This window comes from Balaenoptera physalus (assembly GCF_965194825.1).
Source record: "Balaenoptera physalus genome assembly, chromosome: 6".
NCBI classification, from domain to species: domain Eukaryota; kingdom Metazoa; phylum Chordata; class Mammalia; order Artiodactyla; family Balaenopteridae; genus Balaenoptera; species Balaenoptera physalus.
The window spans coordinates 88,738,617-88,756,810 of record NC_138885.1 but is presented as its reverse complement, the minus strand read 5'-3'; the positions used below and the strand labels follow the sequence as shown (position 1 = coordinate 88,756,810).

The following is an 18,194-nucleotide window of genomic DNA, read 5'->3' as shown; positions in this document are numbered from 1 at the left end:
TAGGAAAATAAACAGGAGCAAAGCAAAAACCTCATGAAGAGGAACTGGTCCATTTCATTAGGAATCAGCACAGCAGTCAAAGCATTCAAGCCATGAGAACAATTCAAATTTGTCAAGGTATTTCCCAAGGCATTCCCCTACACTAGACAGCCATTGCTCGAGTCCACTTTCTCAAAAGGAAAAAGGAACAAGCAAAAGGAAAATTTGCATTTTGAGCGCATAATCAAATTATCTGTACCCAAACAAAACTAATAAATTCAGTGGGCCAAAGTAACTACTATCACAAGAAAGCCTAAATTAAACTGAGACATTTGTGTGCCTATATTTGTTTTATAAACAAAGTACTTGGAGATTGGTTCAAGATGGCGGAGTAGAAAGACGGACACTCACCCCCTCTTGAGAGAGCACCAGAATCACAACTAACTGCTGAACAATCATCGACAGGAAGACACTGGAACTCGCCAAAAAATATACCCCACATTCAAAGACAAAGGAGAGGGGAGGAGAGAAGATGGCGGAAGAGTAAGACGCGGAGATCACCTTCCTTCCCACAGATACAGTAGAAATACATCTACACGTGGAACTGCTCCTACAGAACACCCACTGAATGCTGGCAGAAAACGTCCGACCTCCAAAAAGGCAAGAAACTCCCCCCGTACTTGGGTAGGGCAAAAGAAAAAAGAAATAACAGAGACAAAAGAATAGGGACGGCACCTGCACCAGTGGGAGGGAGCTGTGAAGGAGGAAAGATTTCCACGCACTAGGAAGCCCCTTCGTGGGCAGAGACTGCGGGTGGCAGAGGGGGGAAGCTTCGGAGCCACAGAGGAGAGCGCAGCCACAGGGGTGCAGAGGGCAAGCGGAGAGGTTCCCGCACGGAGGCTCGGCGCCGAGCAGCACTCACCAGCCCGAGAGGCTTGTCTGCTCACCCGCCGGGGAGGGCGGGGCTGGGAGCTGAGGCTCGGGCTTCGGTCGGATCGCAGGGAGAGGACTGGGGCTGGCGGCGAGAACACAGCCTGAAGGGATTAGCGCACCACAGCTGGCTGGGAGGGAGACCGGGAAAAAGTCTGCAGCTGCCGAAGAGGCAAGAGACTTTTTCTTGCCTCTTTGTTTCGCGGCGCGCACGGAGAGGGGATTCAGAGCGCCGCCTAAACGAACTCCAGAGAAGGGCGCGAGCCGCGGCAATCGGCGCGGACCCCAGAGACGGGCGTGGGACGCTGGGGCTGCTGCTGCCGCCTCCAAAGGGCCTGTGTGTGAGCACAGGTCACTCTCCACACCACCCATCCCGGCAGCCTGTGTAGCCCGCCACTGCCAGGGTCCCGTGATCCGGAGACAACTTCCCCGGGAGAACGCACTGCCCGCCTCAGGCTGGTGCAACGTCACGCAGGCCTCGACCGCCGCAGGCTCACCCCGCCTCCTCTGTACCCCTCCCTCCCCGCGGCCTGGGTGAGCCAGAGCCCCCGAAGCAGCTACTCCTTTAACCCCGTCCTGTCTGGGCGGGGAATAGACGCCCTCAGGCGACCTACACGCAGAGGCGGGTCCAAATCCAAAGCTGAACCCCAGGAGCTGTGCGAACAGGGAAGAGAAGGGGAAATCTCTCCCAGCAGCCTCAGAAGCAGCGGATTAAAACTCCACAAACAACTTGATGTGCCTGCATCTGTTGAATACCTGAATAGACAACGAATCATCCCAAATTCAGGAGGTGGACTTTGGGAGCAGGATATATTAATCTTTCCCCTTTTCCTTTTTTTTGTGAGTGTATATGTATATGCTTCTGGGTGAGATTTTGTCTGTATAGCTTTGCTTTACAATAGCTTTATTTTACTTCACTATATTATAGCCTCTTTCTTTCTTTCTTTCTATTTTTTCTCCCTTTTACTCTGAGCCGTGTGGACGAAAGGCTCTTGGTGCTCCAGCCAGGCATCAGGGCCGTGCCTCTGAGGTGGGAGAGCCAACTTCAGGACACTGGTCCACAAGAGACCTCCCAGCTCCACGTAATACCAAACGGCAAAAATCTCTCAGAGATCTCCATCTCAACATCAAGACCCAGCTTCACTCAACGACCAGCAAGCTACAGTGCTGGACACCCTATGCCAAACAACTAGCAAGACAGGAACACAGCCCCATCCATTAGCAGAGAGGCTGCCTAAAATCATAATAAGGCCACAGATACCCCAAAATACACCACCAGACGTGGACGTGCCCACCAGAAAGACAAGATCCAGCCTCATCCACCAGAGCTCAGGCACTAGTTCCCTCCACCAGGAAGCCTACACAACCCACTGAACCAACCTTAGCCACTGGGGACAGATACCAAAAACAACGGGAACTACAAACCTGCAGCCTGTGAAAAGGAGACCCCAAACACAGTAAGATAAGCAAAATGAGATGACAGAAAAACACACAGCAGATGAAGGAGCAGGGTCAAAACACACCAGACTTAACAAATGAAGAGGAAATAGGTAGTCTACCTGAAAAAGAATTCAGAATAATGATAGTAAGGATGATCCAAAATCTTGGAAATAGAATAGACAAAATGCAAGAAACATTTAACAAGGACATAGAAGAACTAAAGAGGAACCAGGCAATGATGAAAAACACAATAAATGAAATTAAAAATACTCTAGATGGGATCAATAGCAGAATAACTGAGGCAGAAGAAAGGATAAGTGACCTGGAAGATAAAATGGTGGAAATAACTACTACAGAGCAGGATAAAGAAAAAAGAATGAAAAGAACTGAGGACAGTCTCAGAGACCTCTGGGACAACATTAAATGCACCAACATTCGAATTATAGGGGTCCCAGAAGAAGAAGAGAAAAAGAAAGGGACTGAGAAAATATTTGAAGAGATTATAGTTGAAAACTTCCCTAATATGGGAAAGGAAATAGTTAATCAAGTCCTGGAAGCACAGAGAGTCCCATACAGGATAAACCCAAGGAGAAACACGCCAAGACACATATTAATCAAACTGTCAAAACTTAAATATAAGGAAAACATATTAAAGGCAGCAAGGGAAAAAAAACAAATAACACACAAGGGAATCCCCATAAGGTTAACATCTGATCTTTCAACAGAAACTCTGCAAGCCAGAAGGGAGTGGCAGGATATACTTAAAGTGATGAAGGAGAAAAACCTACAACCAAGATTACACTACCCAGCAAGGATCTCATTCACATTCGATGGAGAAATTAAAACCTTTACAGACAAGCAAAAGCTGAGAGAGTTCAGCACCACCAAACCAGCTTTACAACAAATGCTAAAGGAACTTTTCTAGGCAAGAAACACAAGAGAAGGAAAACACCTACAATAACAAACCCAAAACATTTAAGAAAATGGGAATAGGAACATACAAATCGATAATTACCTTAAACGGGAATGGATTAAATGCTCCCACCAAAAGACACAGGCTGGCTGAATGGATACAAAAACAAGACCCATATATATGCTGTCTACAAGAGACCCACTTCAGACTTAGAGACACATACAGACTGAAAGTGAGGGGATGGAAAAAGATATTCCATGCAAATGGAAATCAAAAGAAAGCTGGAGTAGCAATTCTCATATCAGACAAAATAGACTTTAAAATAAAGACTATTACAAGAGACAAAGAAGGACACTATATAATGATCAAGGGATCGATCCAAGAGGAAGGTATAACAATTGTAAATATTTATGCACCCAACATAGGAGCACCTCAATACATAAGGCAAATACTAACAGCCATAAAAGGGGAAATCGACAGCAACACAATCATAGTAGGGGACTTTAACACCCCACTTTCACCAATGGACAGATCATCCAAAATGAAAATAAATAAGGAAACACAAGCTTTAAATGATACATTAAACAATATGGACTTAATTGATATTTATAGGACATTCCACCCAAAAACAACAGAATACACATTTTTCTCAAGTGCTTATGGAACATTCTCCAGGATAGATCATATCTTGGGTCACAAATCAAGCCTTGGTAAATTTAAGAAAATTGAAATCGTATCAAGTATCTTTTCCGACCACAACACTATGAGACTAGATATCAATTACAGGAAAAGATCTGTAAAAAATACAAACACATGGAGGCTACACAATACATTACTTAATAACGAAGTGATCACTGAAGAAATCAAAGGGGAAATCAAAAAATACCTAGAAACAAATGACAATGGAGATACGACGGCCCAAAACCTATGGGACGCAGCAAAAGCAGTGCTAAGAGGGAAGTTTATAGCAATACAAGCCTACCTCAAGAAACAGGAAACATCTCGAATAAACAACCTAACCTTGCACCTAAAGCAATTAGAGAAAGAAGAAGAAAAAAACCCCAAAGCCAGCAGAAGGAAAGAAATTATAAAGATCAGGTCAGAAATAAATGAAAAAGAAATGAAGGAAACAATAGCAAAAATCAATGAAACTAAAAGCTGGTTCTTTGAGAAGATAAACAAAATTGATAAACCATTAGCCAGACTCATCAAGAGAAAAAGGGAGAAGACTCAGATCAATAGAATTAGAAATGAAAAAGGAGAAGTAACCACTGACACTGCAGAAATACAAAAGATCACGAGAGATTACTACAAGCAACTCTATGCCAATAAAATGGACAACCTGCAAGAACTGGACAGATCCTTAGAAATGCACAAACTGCCGAGACTGAACCAGGAAGAAATAGAAAATATAAACAGACCAATCACAAGCACTGAAATTGAAACTGTGATTAAAAACCTTCCAACAAACAAAAGCCCAGGACCAGATGGCTTCACAGGTGAATTCTATCAAACATTTAGAGAAGAGCTAACACCTATACTTCTCAAACTCTTCCAAAATATTGCAGAGGGAGGAACACTCCAAAACTCATTCTACAAGGCCACCATCACCCTGATACCAAAACCAGACAAAGATGTCACAAAGAAAGAAAACTACAGGCCAATATCACTGATGAACATAGATGCAAAAATCCTCAACAAAATACTAGCAAACAGAATCCAACAGCACATTCAAAGGATCATACACCATGATCAAGTGGGGTTTATCCCAGGAATGCAAGGATTCTTCAATATACGCAAATCAATCAATGTGATACATCATATTAACAAATTGAAGGAGAAAAACCATATGATCATCTCAATAGATGCAGAGAAAGCTTTCGACAAATTCAACACCCATTTATGATAAAAGCCCTGCAGAAACTAGGCATAGAGGGAACTTTCCTCAACATAATAAAGGCCATATATGACAAACCCACAGCCAACATTGTCCTCAATGGTGAAAAACTGAAACCATTTCCACTAAGATCAGGAACAAGACAAGGTTGCCCACTCTCACCACTATTATTCAACATAGTTTTGGAAGTGTTAGCCACAGCAATCAGAAAAGACAAAGAAATACAAGGAATCCAAATCGGAAAAGAAGAAGTAAAGCTGTCACTATTTGCAGATGACATGATACTATACATAGAGAATCCTAAATATGCTACCAGAAAACTCCTAGAGCTAATCAATGAATTTGGTAAAGTAGCAGGATACAAAATTAATGCACAGAAATCTCTTGCATTTCTATACACTAATGACGAAAAATCTGAAAGTGAAATTAAGAAAACACTCCCATTTACCAGTGCAACAAAAAGAATAAAATATCTAGGAATAAACCTACCTAAGGAGACAAAAGACCTGTATGCAGAAAATTATAAGACACTGATGAAAGAAATTAAAGATGATACAAATAGATGGAGAGATATACCATGTTCCTGGATTGGAAGAATCAACATTGTGAAAATGACTCTACTACCCAAAGCAATCTACAGATTCAATGCAATCCCGATCAAACTACCACTGGCATTTTTCACAGAACTAGAACAAAAAATTTCACAATTTGTATGGAAACACAAAAGACCCCGAATAGCCAAAGCAATCTTGAGAACGAAAAATGGAGCTGGGGGAATCAGGCTCCCTGACTTCAGACTATATTACAAAGCTTCAGTAATCAAGACAGTTTGGTACTGGCACAAAAACAGAAATATAGATCAATGGAACAGGATAGAAAGCCCAGAGATAAACCCACACACATATGGTCACCTTATCTTTGATAAAGGAGGCAAGAATATACAGTGGAGAAAAGACAGCCTCTTCAATAAGTGGTGCTGGGAAAATTGGACAGGTACATGTAAAAGTATGAAATTAGAACACTCCCTGACACCATGCACAAAAATAAACTCAAAATGGATTAAAGACCTAAGTGTAAGGGCAGACACTATCAAACTCTTAGAGGAAAACTTAGGCAGAACACTCTATGACATACATCACAGCAAGATTCTTTTTTGACCCAGCTCCCAGAGAAATGGAAATAAGAACACAAATAAACAAATGGGACCTAATGAAACTTAAAAGCTTTTGCACAGCAAAGGAAACCATAAACAAGACCAAAAGACAACCATCAGAATGGGAGAAAATATTTGCAAATGAAGCAACTGACAAAGGATTAACCTCCAAGATTTACAAGCAGCTCATGCAGCTCAATAACAAAAAAACGAACAACCCAATCCAAAAATGGGCCGAAGACCTAAATAGACATTTCTCCAAAGAAGATATACAGATGGCCTACAGACACATGAAAGAATGCTCAACATCATTAATCATTAGAGAAATGCAAATCAAAACTACAATGAGATATCATCTCACATCTGTCAGAATGGCCATCATCAAAAAATCTAGAAACAATAAATGCTGGAGAGGGTGTGGAGGAAAGGGAACACTCTTGCACTGTTGGTGGGAATGTAAATTGATACAGCCACTATGGAGAACAGTATGGAGGTTCCTTAAAAAACTACAAATAGAACTACCATACGACCCAGCAATCCCACTACTGGGCATATACCCTGAGAAAACCATAGGTCAAAAAGAGTCATGTACCAAAATGTTCATTGCAGCTCTATTTACAATAGCCAGGACATGGAAGCAACCTAAATGTCCATCGACAGATGAATGGATAAAGAAGATGCGGCACATATATACAATGGAATATTACTCAGCCATAAAAAGAAATGAAATGGAGGTATTTGTAATGAGGTGGATGGAGTTAGAGTCTGTCATATAGAGTGAAGGAAGTCAGAAAGAGAAAAACAAATACAGTATGCTAACACATATATACGGAATCTAAGGGAAAAAAAAAAAAAAGGCCATGAAGAACCTAGTGGCAAGACGGGAATAAAGACACAGACCTACTAGAGAATGGACTTGAGGATATGGGGAGGGGGTGGGGTGAGATGTGACAGGGTAAGAGAGTGTCATGGACATATATACACTACCAAATGTAAAATAGATAACTAGTGGGAAGCAGCCGCATAGCACAGGGAGATCAGCTCGGTGCTTTGTGACCACCTAGAGGGGTGGGATGGGGAGGGTGGGAGGGAGGGAGATGCAAGAGGGAAGAGAAATGGGAACATATTGTATATGTATAACTGATTCACTTTGTTATAAAGCAGAAGCTAACACACCATTGTAAGGCAATTATACTTCAATAAAGATGTTAAAAAAAAACAAAAAAAAACAAAGACAAAGGAGAAGCTGCAAGGAGATGTAAGGAGGGGCGCAATCATAATAAAATTAAATCCCATAACCGCTGGGTGGGTGACTCACAAACTGGAGAACAATTATAACACAGAAGTCCACCCACAGCAGTGAAGGTTCTGAGCCCCATGTCAGGCTTCCCAATCTGGGAGGCTGGCAACGAGAAGAGGAATACCCAGAGAATCAGACTTTGAAAGCTAGCGGGATTTGATTGCAGGACTTCAACAGGACTGCGGGAAACAGAGACTCCACTCTGTGTGTGCCCTCCACTGCTTGTGTCAGGGCACACACAAAGTAGTATGCACCTCAGGACCCAGGGTGAAGGAGCAGCGACCCCATAGGAGACAGAACCAGACCTACCTGCTTGTGTTGGCAGGTCTCCTGCAGAGGCGGGGGGCGGGGGGGTGGCTTTGGCTCACCACAGGGACAAGGACACTGGCAGCAGAAGTTTGGGGAAGTACTACTTGGCGTGAGCCCTCCTAGAGGCAGCCATTAGTCCCACCAAAGAGCCAGTGGGCTCCAATGCTGGGTCACCTCAGGCCAAACAACTGACAGGGAGGGAACTCAGTCCCACCTATCAGCAGACAAGTGGATTAAAGTTTTACTGAGCTCTGCCCACCAGAGCAACACCCCACTCTACCAACCACCAGTCCCTCCCATCAGGAAGCTTGCACAAGCCTCTTAGATACCCTCGTCCACCAGAGGGCAGACAGCAGAAGCAAGAAGAACTACAATCCTGCAGCCTGTGGAACGAAAACCACATTCACAGAAAGATAGACAAAATGAAAAGGCAGAGGACTATGTACCAGATGAAGGAACAAGATAAAACCCCAGAAAAAAAACTAAATGAAGTGGAGATAGGCAACCTTCTAGAAAAAGAATTCAGAATAATGATAGTGAAGATGATACAGGACCTCAGAAAAAGAATGGAGGCGAAGATTGAGAAGATGCAAGAAATGTTTAAAAAAGGCCTAGAAGAACTGAAGACAAAACACCTAGAAGAATTAAAGAACAAACAAACAGAGATGAACAATACCATAACTGAAATGAAAAATACACTAGAAGGAATCAACAGCAGAATAACTGAGGCAGAAGAACGGATAATTGACTTGGAAGCCAGAATGGTGGAATTCACTGCCACAGAACACAATAAAGAAAAAAGAATGAAAAGAAATGAACACAGCCAACAACATTGGGACAACATTAAATGCACCAATGTTCACACTATAGGGGTCCCAGAGGAGAAGAGAGAGAGAAAGGACCAGAGAAAATATTTGAAGAAACTATAGTCAAAAATTTCCCTAACATGGGAAAAGAAATAGCCACCCAAGTCCAGGAAGCACAGAGAGTCCCAGGCAGGTTAAACCCAAGGAGAAACATGCCGAGACACACAGTAATCAAACTGAGAAAAATTAAAGGCAAACAAAAATTATTAAAAGCAACAAGGGAAAAACAACAAATAACATACAAGGGAACTCCCATTAGCTTAACAGCTGATTTCTCAGCAGAAACTTTACAAGCCAGAAGGGAGTGGCATGATATATTTAAAGTGATGAAAGGGAAGAACCTACAACCAAGATTACTCTACCCGGCAAGGATCTAATTCAGATTCGACAGAGAAATCAAAAGCTTTACAGACAAGCAAAAGCTTAGAGAATTCAGCACCACCAAACCAGCTCTACAACAAATGCTAAAGGAACCTCTCTAAGTGGGAAACACAAGAGAAGAAAAGGACCTACAAAAACAAACCCAAAACAATTAAGAAAATGGTAATAGGAATATACATATCAGTAATTACCTTAAATGTGAATGGATGAAATGCTCCAATCAATAGACACAGGCTCGCTGAATGGATACAAAAACAAGACCCATATATATGCTGTCTACAAGAGACCCACTTCAGACCTAGGGACACATACAGACTGAAAGTGAGGGGATGGAAAAAGATATTCCATGCAAATGGAAATCAAAAGAAAGCTGGAGTAGCAATATTCATATCAGATAAAATAGACTTTAAACTAAAGAATGTTACAAGAGACAAGGAAGGACACTACAGAATGATCAAGGGATCAATCCAAGAAGACGATATAACAATTATAAATACATATGCACCCAACATAGGAGCACCTCAATACATAAGGCAAATGCTAACAGCTATAAAAGAGGAAATCAAAAGTAACACAATAATAGTGGGGAACTTTAACACCTCACTTACACCAATGGACAGATCATCCAGACAGAAAATTAATAAGAAAACACAAGCTTTAAGTGATACAACAGACCACATAGATTTAATTGATATTTATAGGACATTCATCCAAAAATAGCAGACTACACTTTCTTCTCAAGTGCACACGGAACATTCTCCAAGATAGATCACATCTTGGGTCACAAATCAAGCATCGGTAAATTTAAGAAAATTGAAATCATATCAAGCATCTTTTCCAACCAAAATGCTATGAAGTTAGAAACAAATTACAGGGAAAACAACGTAAAAAACACAAACACATGGAGGCTAAACAATATTTTACTAAATAACCAAGAGATCACTGAAGAATTCAAAGAGGAAATCAAAAAATACTGAGAGACAAATGACAATGAAAAACGACGATCCAAAACGTATGGGATGCAGCAAAAGCACTTCTAAGAGGGAAGTCTATAGCAATACAATCCTACCTCAAGAAACAAGAAAAATCTCAAATAAACAGTCTAAACTTACACCTAAAGGAACTAGAGAAAAAAGAACAAACAAAACACAAGGTTAGTAGAAGGAAAGAAATCATAAAGATCAGAGCAGAAATAAATGAAATACAAACAAAGAAAACAATAGCAAATATCAGTAAAACTAAAAGCTGGTTCTGTGAGAAGATAAACAAAATTGATAAACCTTTAGCCAGACTCATCAGGAAAAAGACAGAGAGGGCTCAAATCAATAAAATTAGAAATGAAAAAGGAGAAGTAACAACTGACACTACAGAAATACAAAGCATCATTAGAGACTATTACAAGCAACTCTCTGCCAATAAAATGGACAACCTGGGAGAAATGGACAAATTCTTAGAAAGGTATAACCTTCCACAACTGAACCAGGAAGAAATAGAAAATATGAACAGACCAATCACAAGTAATGAAATTGAAACTGTGATTAAAAATCTTCTAACAGGGGGCTTCCCTGGTGGCGCAGTGGTTGAGAATCCGCCTGCCAATGCAGGGGACACGGGTTCGTGCCCCGGTCCGGGAGGATCCCACATGCCACGGAGCAACTAGGCCCGTGAGCCACAACTACTGAGCCTGCGCGTCTGGAGCCTGTGCTCCGCGTCTGGAGCCTGTGCTCCGCAACGGGAGAGGCCGCGACAGTGAGAGGCCCGCGCACCGCGATGAAGAGTGGCCCCCGCTCGCCGCAACTGGAGAAAGCCCTCGCACAGAAACGAAGACCCAACACAGCCAAAAATAAATAAATAAATAAATAAATTTATTAAAAAAAAAAAAAAAAATCTTCTAACAGGGACTTCCTTGGTGGCACAGTGGTTAAGAATCTACCTGCCAATGCAGGGACACAGGTTCAAGCCCTGGTCCGGGAAGATCCCACATGCCACGGAGCAACTAAGCCATGCACCACAACTACTGAGCCTGTGCTCTAGAACCCACAAGCCACAACTACTGAGCCCACGTGCCACAACTACTGAGGCCCACACATCTAGAGCCCATGCTCCACAAAAAGAGAAGCCACCACAATGAGAAGCCCACACACCACAACGAAGAGTAGACTCCGTGCGCTGCAACTAGAGAAAGCCCACGTCCAGCAACGAAGACCCAATGCAGCCAAAAATAAATAAATAAAATAAATAAATTTATTTTTTATAAAATCTTCCAACAAAGAAGTCCAGGACCAGACGGCTTCACAGGTGAATTCTATCAAACATTTAGAGAAGAGCTAACACCCATTCATCTCAAACTCTTCCAAAAAATTGCAGAGAAAGGAACACTCCCAAACTCATTCTATGAGACCACCATCACCCTGATACCACAACCAGACAAAGACACTATAAAAAAATAAAATTACAGACTAATATCACTGATGAACATAGATGCAAAAATCCTCAAGAAAAACCTAGCAAACAGAATCCAACAACATATTAAAAGGATCATACACTGTGATGAAGTAGGATTTATCCCAGGGACGCAAGGATTCTTCAATATACACAAATCAATCAATGTGATACACCATATTAAAAAATTAAGAAATAAAAACCATATGATCCTCTCAATACATGCAGAAAAAGTTTTTGACAAAATTCAACACCCATTTATGATAAAAAACTCTCCAGAAAGCGGGCATAGAGGGAAACTACCTCAACATAATAAAGGTTATAGACACCAAACCCACAGCAAACAGCATTCTCGATGGTGAAAAACTGAAAGCATTTCCTCTAAGATGAGGAACAAGACAAGGCTGTCCACTCTCGCCACTATTAGTCAACATAGTTTTGGAAGTCCCAGCCACAGCAATCAGAGAAGAAAAAGAAATAAAAGGAATACAAATTGGAAAATAAGAAGTAAAACTGTCACTCTTTGCAGATAACATGATACTATACATAGATAATCCTAAAGATGCTATCAGAAAACTACTAGAGCTAATCAATGAATTTGGTAAAGTTGCAGGATACAAAATTAATGCACAGAAATCTCTTGCATTCCTATACACTAACAAGAAAAGATCAGAAAGAGAATTTAAGGAAACAATCCCAATTTCAACAAAAAGAATAAAATACCTAGGAATAAACCTACCTAATGAGGTAAAAGACCTATACTCAGAAAACTATAAGACACTGATAAAAGAAACCAAAGATGACACAAACAGATGGAGAGATATACCATGTTCTTGGATTGGAAGAATCAATATTGTGAAAATGACTATACTACCCAAGGCAATCTACAGATTCAATGCAATCCCTATCAAATTACCAATGGCATTTTTTACAGAAGTAGAACAAAAACTCTTAAAATCTGTATGGAGACACAAAAGACCCCAAATAGCCAAAGCAATCTTGAGGGAAAAGAAAAACAGATCTGGAGGAATCAGACTCCCTGACTTAGACTATACTACAAAGCTACAGTAATCAAGACAATATGGTACTGGCACAAAAACAGAAATATAGATCAATGGAACAGGATAGAAAGCCCAGAGATAAACCCACACACCTATGGTCAACTAATCTATGACAAAGGAGGCAAGGATATACAGTGGAGAAAAGACAGTCTCTTCAATAAGCAGTGTTGGGAAAACTGGACAGCTACATGTAAAAGAATGAAATTAGAACACTCCCTAACACCATACATAAAAATAAACTCAAAATGGATTAAAGATCTAAATCTAAGACCGGACACTATAAAACTCTTAGAGTAAAACATAGGAAGAACACTCTTTGACATAAATCACAGCAAGATCTTTTTTGACCCACCTCCTAGAGTAATGGAAATAAAAACAAAAATAAACAAATGAGACCTAATGAAACTTAAAAGCTTTTGCACAGCAAAGGAAACTACAAACAAGATGAAAAGACAACCCTCAGAATGGGAGAAAATATTTGCAAATGAAGCAACAGACAAAGGATTAATCTCCAAAATATATAAACAGCTCATGCAGCTCAATATTTTAAAAAAACCCAATCCAAAAATGGGCAGAAGACCTAAATAGACATTTCTCCAAAGAATACATACAAATGGCCAAGAGGCACATGAAAAGCTGCTCAACATCACTAATTACTAGAGAAATCGAAATCAAAACTACAATGAGGTATCACCTCACACCAGTTAGAATGGGCATCATCAGAAAATCTACAAACAACAAACGTTGGAAAGGGTGTGGAGAAAAGGGTACCCTCTTGCACTGCTGGTGGGAATGTAAATTGATACAGCCACTATGGAGAACAGTATGAAGGTTCCTTAAAAAACTAAAAATAGAATTACCATATGACCCAGCAATCCCACTACTGGGCATATACCTGGAGAAAACCATAATTCAAAAAGACACATGCACCCCAAGGTTCATTTCAGCACTATTTACAATAGCCAGGTCATGGAAGCAACCTAAATGCCCATCGACAGATGAATGGATAAAGAAGATGTGGTACATATATACAATGGAATATTACTCAGCCATAAAAAGGAACAAAATTGGGTCATTTGTAGAGAACTGGATGGACCTAGAGACTGTAATACAGAGTGAAGTAAGTCCGAATGAGAAAAACAAATATCGTATATTAACGCATATATGTGGAATCTAGAAAAATGGTACAGATGAAACGGTTTGCAAGGCAGAAATTGAGACACAGATGTAGAGAACAAATGTATGGACACCAAGGGGGGAAAGCAAGGGTGGGGGGGGGGTGCCGGGATGAATTGGGAGATTGGGATTGACATGTAGACACTAATATGTATAAAATGATAACTAATAAGAACCTACTATATAAAAAATAAAATTAAATTTAAAAAAAAAAGAAAAAATAAAGTCCTTAAGTTACTCATATTTTTACTACTGTGGGGAAATAGAGCTCAGCAGAACAACAAAACATCAACAGTCAATCAATCACTGAGCTCCTACTGAATGTAGGTTTTGTGCTAAGACTTTTATGTGCATTATCTCAATTAATCTATAGCCTGAAGTAGTAAATGCTATCATCCTTATTTGGGCGATGGAAAACAGAGGTTATATAACTCTCTCCAGGGCACACAGCAGAGTCAGAATCCAAAGCCTCACCACCACCACCACTGGATCACTATATTATAACACTACCCCCTCAAAACTTGACATCTCCCAAGCTTATCATCAGATGATAGTCAATGAAGCTACTCCAGATGCTTAAACGATGGCTTTGAATTTTGGTTGCCTCTAAAAATTTTCAGTGCTTCAAGGAGACCCAGCCTTAAACACATCTATTGTGAAAGGGCAAATACAAATTAAAAATAAGAGGCTTAATTCTCCCTACTGAAAATAAGGGAAGAGACTTCTCCCCTTCTCCTTTTTCTTTCAGACTTTCTATCTCTGTGCTTTTCAAATGTATGTAAATCTGTATAGTGGCTAAATAAGCCTCTTGCCAGTCTCACAACTCAGAAATGTTTCCTCAAGAACCATCTTTTTTTAGTGCAACTTTTGGAAATTCAAATTTCAAGAGTTATAGCTCCCTTATCTCTCAGTTTCAGTAAGAAGGTAAGAGTCTAACTTAGGTGGTTGCCTGGCTCTAATTTGCAAAATTACTTCCTGTTACAAAGATATGAGAAGTTTGTTTTTCCTCTGGATAAAGCCAATAAGATGGTCACCCCAATTACCAGGTAAATTTGGGTTGGACTATGTGTGATGTAATGGGTTGTATCTGCTTGGCTATATAAGGGGGTGGGGGTAAGATTCTTATCTGTCTTTGCAGTCTCTTAAGGGTGGAGTGCCTGTCATGGGTACCACAGGTCTCACGCTTATTCAATAATGAAACTGTTTTCTGTCTCTATCACTTTTGTGGAGAGGTTTTCTGGGTGCAAGAAGTTTTTGTTTTTTAATTATGTTTCCCCAGTGATAACCAATATGGATATTTTCTTGAGCATGGAACCAACAGAGGACAAACTCATGGAAAGATATTTTCAAGCCTACAGTCCTTAAATACTATGTGCAACCTGGATTTTCAGACAATCTTAGGTTACTGGATCTATGCTACTTGTATTCACTGCAGTCTCTGAGGTGCCCTCTCTAAGAAAAAAGTTGGAATTTTTCCTGGAATTATTGTTTCTATCATGTGTTCCTTCAACCAAAAGCAAGCAGTGGTAACCTGTTTAATCCCATTGTGGAGAAAAAGTCACTCAATAGTTATGAAGTTACTTTAGTATATGCTGTGGTGTGCCCAAATCCACTTCAGTACTGAACCCTTGTTCCACCAGATGTTGGGAGTGTGGGTTGTTCTCAGCTGAGCCCCTTTCCAGAAGTTGCCATAAGCTGAAGAGAGCCATCATGTCCAAAGTCAGGTCTACTCCCTGAGAGAAGGCTGAATTCAGCGACTATAGACTGTAGAGTAGGGGGGTGAGGGGGAATCCTGGTCACTAGGGACAACTTTGAAAGTCATCCTAGGATTGCTGAGGACTCTATTGCAACATCACAATTCAACTTCTTCTGCCCAGTTCTGTTTCCCTCACTCTTCTCAGATGCTGTTCCCAAGCACAGGTCTGCAAAAAACTCCTGTTTGCAAATCTCAGAGTCTGTTTCCTGAGGAACTCAACTTGAAACACTCACCCAGATGAAAAATTTTCCAAATGTCAAGCCGTTACTTATTTCTGAGAATGTGATAGTAAAACATGATGAACATAAACCAGTGTTTCCTGATACCATCTTATAATGTGCAGAAGCTATATTTAGGCAAGGCTGCAACTCACCCATTCAGCACCTTTTTAATGAATTAGAAAAAAGCTCTCCCATTGAATGGATGGGGCCCTGTGGCTACAAGGTGATGTGAGTGGAGCAGCAAGGACTGGATTTCCGCCTACTCACTCCTTTGGCCAGACACCCTTACGCACTGAATAATCTACACAACAGTACATGGTGGCCTGCCTTAGGTACAAAAGATCAGTGTGCACCAAGGCAACAATTGCATGCTACTCAAACAATGTAGTTGCTGGAGGAGAGCAGACCAGTGACAATTCAATTCAATAAATGTTTATACACAGATGTTTGAAATGTCAAGGAGAGAAGAACACTAGGGACATGACATGACGTATTGCCAAGATGCCTAAGGGTGTAAGAAAAATGCATTAAGAGGTGTCATGATTGTAGCTGTGAAAATATCGCATGCATTTAAAGGAAACCAGAATATGTCACCCCAAAATATGTCTCTTTGACATACTATTATTTTAATTTGAAAGCAATTAAGAAGCAGTAAATGCAGAAAAAGCCCCCCTTTTTCTTCCTAAAGAAAGAAAACAAATTCTATCAGCCTAGAAGACTCTGCAAACAAATCTTTTTAAACTAACCCTTATCTTACTAGTTACTTCTTCACCATTTACTATCTCTAGCCCAAACCCTTTCGTCTTGTCAATTCCTTACAAATTTATTGTTTCTTTGTGTAAAAGGTATAAAAGCTTCCTGTTCTGGTCACTTCTCCAGGTCTTCATTCTCTTGTGAAGGCTCCCATGTACACGTGAAAATTCAATAAAATGTGTATGCTTTTCTCCTGTTAATCTGTCTTTGTCAGTTTAATTTTCAGACCCAGCCAAGGACCTTAAGAAGGTCAAGGAAAACTTTTTCCTCCCTTACAGTTCAAATCCAAGAATGAGATAAGAATGGGAAGAGAATAAAAACCAGCAAACTTAGTGGTCAGGAGGTGAGGCAAACACTGTAGGACTGAGTCTAGAAGGGAATAATATGTTCTGGGTAATCATTCTTGCCCTGAAGTCTTGCTGTGGGTCTTATTTTTGTACACAGTACAAAATACAGTACAGTAGTATTATTTGCTCTTAAGGAAATATCTGAGAATGTTCAAAGGATTATACAGGTGAGATGTTCCAAACATCAGGTCTTTCCCTAAAAAGCAACTGAAAACATGTGTATAATTATCAAACCATACTTGTGTGAATGAATCAAGAAAAAAGTTCTCTACAGACTTGAGGACACGGGGGGGGAAGGGGAAGCTAGGATGAAGTGAGAGAGTGGCATGGACATATATACACTACCAAATGTAAAATGGATGGCTAGTGGGAAGCTGCTGCATAGCACAGGGAGATCAGCTCGATGCTTTGGGACCACTTAGAGGGGTGGGATAGGGAGGATAGAAGGGAGGCTCAAGAGGGAGGGGATATGGGGATATATGTATACATATAGCTGATTCACTTTGTTGTACAACAGAAACTAACACAACATTGTAAAGCAATTATACTCCAATAAAGATATTTAAAAAAAGAAAAGAAAAGAAAAAGGTTCTCTGGTAATGACTGATTGTTCTTCACTCTCAGTCCAGAAGGAAGAGTAAAACAGATAGGTGAAGGGTGCAGTGAGGGTTGTCTATTAATTTAATCTCTTATTCTATAAATATTTATGAGCGCCTACCTTATGCTGCACAACAGGTTCTACATTGTATATTCCTGTGTCTAAGTAGTTGCTCAAAGTAAACAGCATAATCAAATAAACCCATTAATTTTTATAAGGAATTTTCCAATATATCAGAAATTGCTCTAGAAATTGCTCTAAACTATCTCTATAACATTCTCTCTACATGGAAGTACTGTGTTCCCTGTAGAAGAAAAGGAAATCTTACCTGTTTGCTTCCTTAAGGCAGATTGTTTTTCAATCCTGTCCCTCACCTCTCCTATTTCAAATATCCAACCAGCACAGAGAAAAAGAAAGCACCTAATAATCCTCCAAAATACAACAATAGGCTAATAGACCTTAGAACAAGAAATAAATAAAATGGAAGCAGAGGCATCTGTTAAACATGTCTTTTCATGTTGTTTTATCTACCAAGTTAAATCACTCCCTGGTCTGGAGTATCTCTGCACCTGGCAACTCTTCTATGCTTCCACTTAGCACACTGAGTGTATAAACTTTCTATTTACTTAGCTCCTTTTCCCACTAGACCACAGGCTACGGAAGAGCGAGAAC

The 18,194-nt window shown here is 40.4% G+C and overlaps 1 protein-coding gene across 2 annotated transcripts in view; it reads right to left on the bottom strand.

The window, feature by feature from the left end:
- The window catches only part of PLCL1 (phospholipase C like 1 (inactive)), a 399,684-nt gene that overhangs the window by 370,968 nt on the left and 10,522 nt on the right, over positions 1-18,194 (bottom strand). The gene's annotated exons all lie outside the window — the stretch shown is intronic.